Source organism: Sinocyclocheilus anshuiensis, unplaced genomic scaffold (genome assembly GCF_001515605.1).
Source record: "Sinocyclocheilus anshuiensis isolate Anshui unplaced genomic scaffold, SAMN03320099.WGS_v1.1 scaffold1154, whole genome shotgun sequence".
NCBI lineage: Eukaryota > Metazoa > Chordata > Actinopteri > Cypriniformes > Cyprinidae > Sinocyclocheilus > Sinocyclocheilus anshuiensis.
The window spans coordinates 3104134-3112718 of record NW_015542345.1 but is presented as its reverse complement, the minus strand read 5'-3'; the positions used below and the strand labels follow the sequence as shown (position 1 = coordinate 3112718).

Sequence of the window (8585 nt, the reverse complement as noted above, 5' to 3'; positions counted from 1 at the left end):
AAATCCGATTGAAATCCGATTATATTTAGATAGTCTGAATGGTAAGCTACACTTTGGAATCCTATTCAAATCGCATTCCTGGAAATCCGTTTCAGTCTGACCGGCCAGATTGGATTTAGCGTAGCTTTTTCACGCCCTCACGCCACGTAAAACCTAAACACGTAAGACGGTTTTTGCAGAAAACATGCCAGAAACAAGCTTGTGTCGTTGCGAAGTGCAAGTCAAGCGGAAAAACACAATATACTGCTAGTATACGCACCTCCTTGAGTTTTGAAAGTAGCAGAGACGGCAGCACGGAATAAAGCAGCACATTCCAGCTTCCTGCGTTTCTGCCGCTGCCTCACAAGACGAAATATAATACAGCGCAGCTGCGACAGCAACATGTTGTCATGTCGTAAGACAACATCTGTATTGCAAACTGTATTGTTGTTACTGTTGTTTTTAGCGTAGGCATAACAACGCAACGGCATTACCATAGAAACCAATGCACATTCCGTAAAAATGAAAGAGCGCTTATGGACACACAAATCGGATATGAACAGTTGCAATACGCTGTGTGGACAGTCAGTTATTCAAATCAGATTCCATCCAGATATTCACAAAATCGGATTTGGGCTGACAGTCTGAACGAGGCTTAAGTACGTCCTGGAAGCACTTCTGGGGTGCAAAAATTAGAAAAAAATAAATAATTTTAAATCACATTTTAAACTGCTCTGTCAGTAACAATCAGATTTTTTAACAGAGATTACTGGAGGCCACATTCCTTTCTGCACAAGCAAAGTGTTTTACCGCTCACAGATGAAGAGAAAAGCAAACCCTCCTGTCAGAAACCTGCTGAAGCCCCAAAGACACCTATGATAACCATTGCCCATGCCCACTTCAAACATAGCAGAAACATCACGGAGATGAGAACCAACAAAGACATCACCTTACATGTGCATTAAAGGTATTGCTTCATAATCACTTGGATTTTATGTCATTCAACCAATATTAAGAAGCACTTAGGTGGTACTAGAAAACTGTTATAAAAAGAACTAATACATTGGAGAGTGAGGCTCAATCAAGACTGCATATTGTGAGAAACATAAGTATATTTAATTTAATAATCGCAGCAGTTCCTCACTTTTGCTGGGTTAAACTGAGACACAAGGTTGTGGGAAACCTTTCGGACAACGAGAGCCATCTCAAAAGGTTCTGTCCAGAGGATGTGAGCAGACATACGCCCTCTTAGCTAAGACCTCCTGGGCGATCTTCTTTATGTTGGCATCGTTGTTCTCCGGGGAATCTGGAGAGAACACAAACCCCAATCCGTTCAGTGAATGCTCTGATCTAATGCATTGCATTGACTGGAGTTATTAGGCGGTTGGTAATTGGAACAGTATGAAGAGCGCATTCAAGTGTTAGCGACTGACTTATGGTTTGTAAGGTTGTGGAGGAAATTCTACAACATGTGCAAGTGCTTTGTCTTGCTATGCAATAAAACGAGAAGGGCTGGTATTAATTATAGCTGTGCGTTTTACTCACTTTTTTGAAGCTGAGTCAACAAGAAGTTGTTCTTGAAATGAGCATCCTTGCAGAAAGTGTTGGTGAGCAGCACCTGAAAACCAGTGGAGGTTTAACAAGGCTGTTTACATTAACGATTTCAAAATTAACGTGCAAGGAAATTTCCTTGATTATGGTTTTTGTTGGCTAAAATATTTTACACTCTTTGACCTAAGCGCAATTCAACAAAAGTAGAATAGACAGAAAAAAATGACATGGAATTATGAAATGTATGTTTAAAAGCATGCAAAACCTTCTATAACTTTGTCGGATTAAGCCAATATGCAAGCAAGCAGCGCAGTCACAGCATGACAAGTCATTAAATTGTTTCCGTCAATTGTTTCTCTCATGCAAAATCAAAACAGCTCTGCTGCTATGAATTAAAATGCCTCCCGGGACCAATCCACACTGCAACATCCACAGTCCTTTCAAGTTTAGTTCTTTAAGCAGGTCAAGTAAATGAGCCGTTTCTTTTTTTTTCTGCCCGACCTAATCTGTACTTTTTCAACACTGCATGCTTAATTTAAATGCTTTGACTGAACACTGAACAAAAGGCTGAAGTCTTGAGGCAAGTCTCAAAACTGAGAATCGCTTTACAGGTCGAGGTAATGTGCTCCTTTAACATGGCTTGCTTTGAAACTGACTATGTGACCTCAGGGTGGAAGGTTTAAGAGTCTGTTACCTCATGGTCATGGTTTCGCAGGCCGATGCTGATGGAGCGACTGGTGCGGGACAGGACGGCTGTCATGGCGTAGAGGTTAATTAATACATCTGCAACTTTCTTCAGCACAAGCTGCTCCTCAACAATTGTCTGAAACAGATGAAGTCGAAGTCACAGATAAAACTGTAAGATGCAGAAGTGAAAATGCTTTGTATAAAAGAATCAATAAAGTTCATGCAAAAATTTCATAAAGTTTAGATTTTTTGTTTGAATTCTATGGACACTACCATTCAAAAGTTTGAATTTTCAACATCATTACTCCAGTCTTCACTCTAAAATAATCCTTCAGAAATCATTCCCATATACTGTTTTAGTGCTCAAGAAACATTTCTTATTATCAATGTTGAAAACAGCTGCGCTGCTTAATAATTATGTGGAAATTGTGGTATGTTTTCTTTGATGAATAGAAAGTTCAATAGAACAGCATTTATTTGAAATAGATTTTTAGTAACATTATAAATGTCTTTTGATCAATATGAAAGACCCTAGCTGAATAAAAAAGTATTAATTTCTTTAAAAAAATCTTACTGACCCCAAACTTTTGAACAGTACTGGAGTATGTTAAAAATTTGGGCACACTTGACTGAATGTATGTTTCTCATGAACTTAAACTTTTTTTGATCAAAACTTTTATGATTAAAATTGGCATTGTAGATAAGCCATGATTTTGCCAAGTAAGACATGTGTCTGGATCAACATTATTGTCCAAAACACAGACCTACCCATAATTTATCCCTAAAATCAGAGGGAAATTATAGTTGAATAACAAGGGTGTAGAAGCACCTAAACTCTGGTTGTAAGGCTAAAACTGACATTGTAAACTTGTCCCTCAATTCTGAATGGTTGCTTGGAATGTTGTTCCAGGATCAACAATGATGTTGATCCAGGAACATTTTGCACTTGGTGAGATCACGATTTGATGAATAGAAAGTTCAATAGAACAGCATTTATTTGAAATAGATTTTTAGTAACATTATAAATGTCTTTTGATCAATATGAAAGACCCTAGCTGAATAAAAAAGTATTAATTTCTTTAAAAAAATCTTACTGACCCCAAACTTTTGAACAGTACTGGAGTATGTTAAAAATTTGGGCACACTTGACTGAATGTATGTTTCTCATGAACTTAAACTTTTTTTGATCAAAACTTTTATGATTAAAATTGGCATTGTAGATAAATGTCTTTTTTGATTTATTTACAAAAACTAACACTTCAATTAAAACAAAATCAGGTTAGATTTGTTTAAAATGTTTTGGTCACAACATAATTCTGTTGGTTTCATTTGTGTTATTTTATAGTTTTGATGATATGAAACTATTTTAAAATTTGTACTGATAATCATGTAAGCACAGATTTGTCTGTATCTAGAATTAAACACTCTGTCTCTATATTATATTTAAAGATGTTTCAGTTGATCTAGGTCACTCAAAGTAGGACAAATCAAGGCAGTCCTAACAGTAATACCCATAAAAAAGACAAACACATCCTGTGCCTGCCTCTCCACAGTTTGCATTTCACACAGCATGTAGGTAAAATCACTGCAGCAGTGGGATTTATTCCTTTAAACGTTTCCTACAGATGAGAATGAATGAAGATTAAAACAGCGCGCTCCAACAGGAAAAACAGTGTGTGGATATCTGAAGCACTTCCAGGCTGCTCTCTAGTGACTGCAGTCTGATTGCAATAGCACGGCCACACAGACGTCCATTCAGAAAAGAGAGAGTGAGGCCAGCTGTGTCACACATGAACATTACCTCAACCCAACAGGAAAGAAGGGACCAGAGACGAGGTCCCAGCAGCGCTAACAGCCCACGCTAATCACCTTGTGCGTTACAAAAAAAAAACACGCCTGTATGTTAAACCAATGGTAATTTTTCATTTTCTGGCAGCATCCGAGGAATGTGCACAAACTCGGATTAAAAACTGATGGTGAGGAAAATGAGATTGATGGGAATGGTGACTATGAGGCTTAGCTTACGATAAATATCTGTTTTTATGTATAAAGAAAGATTTGCTTTGGCAAGACATTATCTATCATCCAGTAAAAATAAATACATAAATAATCTGAGGGAGGGGGGGAAATCAGAAAAATTCAAATAATTTCATTTATTAAAAATGAAAACAGCTTCAAAAAGTTTCTAAATAATGCAATAAATAATAAATCAAACAGTTTTACCTTTCCATATCGGTACAGTAAGCTTTCCACAGTGGAGCCGAAGTGTGCAGCATTCTGCTCAAACATTTTGGCGCTCTCCTGTGGGAGAAAGATGACATCATCACTCCTCTGAGAGCTGGGCTCAATTACCCGACCACATGGGTTTAAAGGAGAGATCAGAAGGAAGGATTCCGCCTGATGAAATGTGACTGGCAGGAGAACTAGGCAAGATCAGATGTGAGGGTGACGGGACTTTTACTGGACATTCCTGCGCTGCTGTTATTACCATAACGTACATTCAGTTTATGACCACTGGTGTCATTTTACTCTATAATATGACAGCTTACAGCTATATAGAGCACAAGCAGCACTGGTTCTGTACCGTCAGACTGGGGTGCACAACGCCATCTTTGCCGGTCAGTCCAAAGTCCACCGTCCTCACCACAGTCCTTCAATTTCTTTCCCAGAATCTCAAACACCACCCCCACATTTCCCTTCTTAATCTCCCTGTGAGAAGACAATGTCATATGTCAAACCATGCAGTTATGTTACTTTTAAATATAAACTAATTATCAATGACATGTTTTTTATATTTCTCACATACTTTATTTTTCCTGTTAGTATTTTGCCAGCATACTGCATTCCGGTAAGTGCGATGTACATCCTCAAAATCTCATTAGTGCCCTAAAAGTAGGAAAGAAAAAAAAGCACATTATATAATACATTCAATTGTTTTTGCATGTTCATTCTGGAGCCTTACATTTGTGACAACATGCCCCCTGGTGGTAAAAAAAATAAGAAAAAAAAGTGTGTGTGTGTGTGTATATATATATATATATATATATATTGTGTATATATATATATATATATATATATATTGTATACAGATATTTTTGTTAGAAATTGCAAGGATGCATAAAATGTATCAAAAATAACAGTAAGAGCCTTTAATAATGTGACAAAATATTTCTATTTCAAATAAATGTTGTACAGTACTTTTTAGCTTCCTATTCAAAGAATCCTGAAAAAATGAATCAGAGTTTCCACAAAAATATTAAGATACACAACTGTTTTCAACTTTGATAAGAAATGTTGAGCAGCAAATAATCATATCAGAAAAGATTTCTAAAGGATCGTGTGACACTGAAATTTAAATGTAATTTTTTTAAATAAATGGAAAATAGTTATTTAAAATGTAAAATATTTCAGTAGCCCCTCACTGCAGAACACAAGATCCAGCGGGCGTGGTTGGATCCACATCTAGAGGGTGGAGATTGGTAGGTTTAGGGGTGGAGATGGGTGGGTTTAGGGATCGGGGTGAAAACGGGTAGGTTTAGGTATATGTAAGGTGGGAGGAGTTGGATCTGGATCCAACATATATATATATATATATATATATATATAACCTACTATTTTTTTTTATGATATCTTTTACTTAAGTAATGCCTATTTGTTACATCTTTAAAATAAATGCCAATTGGTTATATATGCAGTATATACTAACATTCAATAGTCTGGGATAGGTAAGATTTTTTTTGTGTTTTTTAAAATAACTTCACAATTTAAAATAACTTTTCTATTCTAATATATTTTAAAATGTCATTTATTATTCCTGTCATGTTGATGTCCTTTGATCCTTCAGAAATCATTCTAATAGGTAGATTTGGTGCTCAAGAAACATTTCTTTTTCACTAAAAAACTGTTGAAAACAGTTGTGCTGTTTAAGAATTTTGTGGAAACCGTGATTTCAGGATTCTTTGATGAACAAGAAGTTCAAAAGAACAGCATTTATTTGAAACAGAAATATTTTGGAACATTATAAAAGTCTAATAAAAAATTCATTTTAACTGTGACTTAAAGTAAATGTCCATGTTTTTCTCCAGCTTTGAGGTGGATTGAAATTCAATCACAAATACATTTCAACATTAACTTCAAGCACAAAAGTAGATGAAGGTTTAAACTTACTGTTTGAGCCTCTGATGCCCAGTTTGTCTTCAGGCTTGCCACTGGTGACGCCACCGAATGCCCTCTCTACAATGAAAGCTGTGATCTTATCTTTCTTTTGACCATCTTTGTCAACAACTTCAGTTCTGGCAAACACAGTCATGATGTCTGCCCAGCCACCATTGGAGATCCAAAACTTGAGAGCAAACATAAACTTTTAATCAACATCATCCAATAAAAAGACTTCACTATGCCAAACACAATGACCTGATTGAGGCAGTCACCTTTGTGCCATTGAGCAAGAAGTGCTTGCCATCTTCTGTCAGCGTGGCGCGTGTCTGTATAGATGCAGCATCACTGCCACTAACACAAGAGATGACATGGCATTTAAAAATAATAACCAAATCAGATTTGAAAATGGAATGGTTTTTAATCTTAGGTTATATGTCATACCTTCCAGGTTCAGTGAGGCAAAAAGCTGCAATATGCTCTCCTGTTGCTAGTTTGGGGAGGTATTTTGCTTTCTGATCGTCATTTCCAGCTATCAGTATACCCTAAAATGCAGAGATTGTTATGGAAATAGTCAATTAACATAGAACTTAAAGGAATGTACTCAAATGTACTCACCTGCAGGCTATCCAAAATGTATACAAGTTTGTTTCTTCCTCAGAACGGATTTGGAGAAATTTAGCATTACATCACTTGCTCACCAATGGATCCTCTGCAGCGAATGGGTGCCGTCAGAATGTGAGTCCAAACAGCTGATAAAGACATTACAGTGATCCACAAGTAATCCACATGACTCCAGTCTATCAATTATTGTCTTGTGAAATGAAAATCTGCATGCTTGTAATGCAAAATTTTTCCTTAAGATATTTTATTTATTTCAGCTATAATAAGTTCTCTGTTCAAAATATTGCATGTCTTATCTTAATCAGTAGAGAAATATACACAGATCAAGCATTGTTTACAAGAAAAACGGTCTAAAACAGTTTTAAACAAATATGTCAGTGGATTTTGGTATGAAAGGACAACAGAGTATGGGCTTTTTCACTGAATTATTATAGATTATTTTGGCCATAAGTGACGAATTGAAGTTAAATGCCTTAATGATGCATTTGTTTCTTACAAACACACAGCTTTTCACTTCACAAGACGTTAACTGACGGACTGGAGTTGTGTTGATTACTGGATTATTGTGTGGTTTTTATCAGTTGTTTGGACTCTCATTCTGATGGCACCCATTCACTGTAGAGGATCCATTAGTGAGCAAGTGATGTAATGCTGAATTTCTCCAAATCTGTTGTGATGAAGGAACAAACTCATCTACATTTTTGATGGCTTGTTGGGGAGTACATTGTCAGCAAATTTTCATTTTTGGGTGAACTATTGCTTTACTACAGGACGCACGGTGCAACACAGACAGTCATTTGCTCACCTTCAGACCAATGGCTTGATGTGCTGCCAGTGTGACTGCAATAGCCCCATCTAAAGACGTGATCTCTCCTAACCTGGCATACATGGTGTTTGAGAGGCCCAGACCGCCTGGAGGAAACAGGCAAACAAGAAGATGAAATTGTCTGATGGTATATTAGAAATTGTATGAAGTGTATGAAGTCAGTCTCACCATATTCTTCAGGTATCTGGATCCCAAACAGCCCCAGTTCCTTCAGCCCATTTAAAGTCTCAGGAGGAATTACAGCCTCATGGTCAATCTTCATGGAATCAACTATGGTGATATTTGCACAAGTACAGAAAAAAAGACATTTCTCAGTCATTTGTATAAATCTCATATAAGAAAATGCAAAAGCTGATATCAGTTAATAACACACATATATATACACATATATATATACATATATATATATATGTATGTATGTATGTATGTATGTATGTGTGTGTGTGTGTGTGTGTGTGTATATATAAATGACAGATTCCCTTGCTTCCACTGAAGCACAAAAGTATTTCAGAAATCAGCTTTAATTATAAATTGTGAATTAACTGTATTAAAATATATTTTTCCAAGATGAACACAAGTCAGTATAATACATGACCCGTATATACGTGACATAATATATGAAGAGAGACCTCACAATAATTAAACAAAAACTCATTAATACATGCTTCTTTTGTACCCACCATCTTCATTGAAAAACTTTTCCACAGGCTGAACAAGTTGGTTTATTTCCTCTAATTCTTCATTACGGATTTCTGGGTAGGGA

At 36.4% G+C, this 8585-nt stretch overlaps 1 pseudogene; it reads right to left on the bottom strand.

Annotated features, from left to right (window-relative positions):
- Window positions 1-955: 955 nt before the first annotated feature.
- The window catches only part of LOC107691383 (acyl-CoA dehydrogenase family member 9, mitochondrial-like), a 9045-nt pseudogene continuing 1415 nt past the window's right edge, over window positions 956-8585 (bottom strand).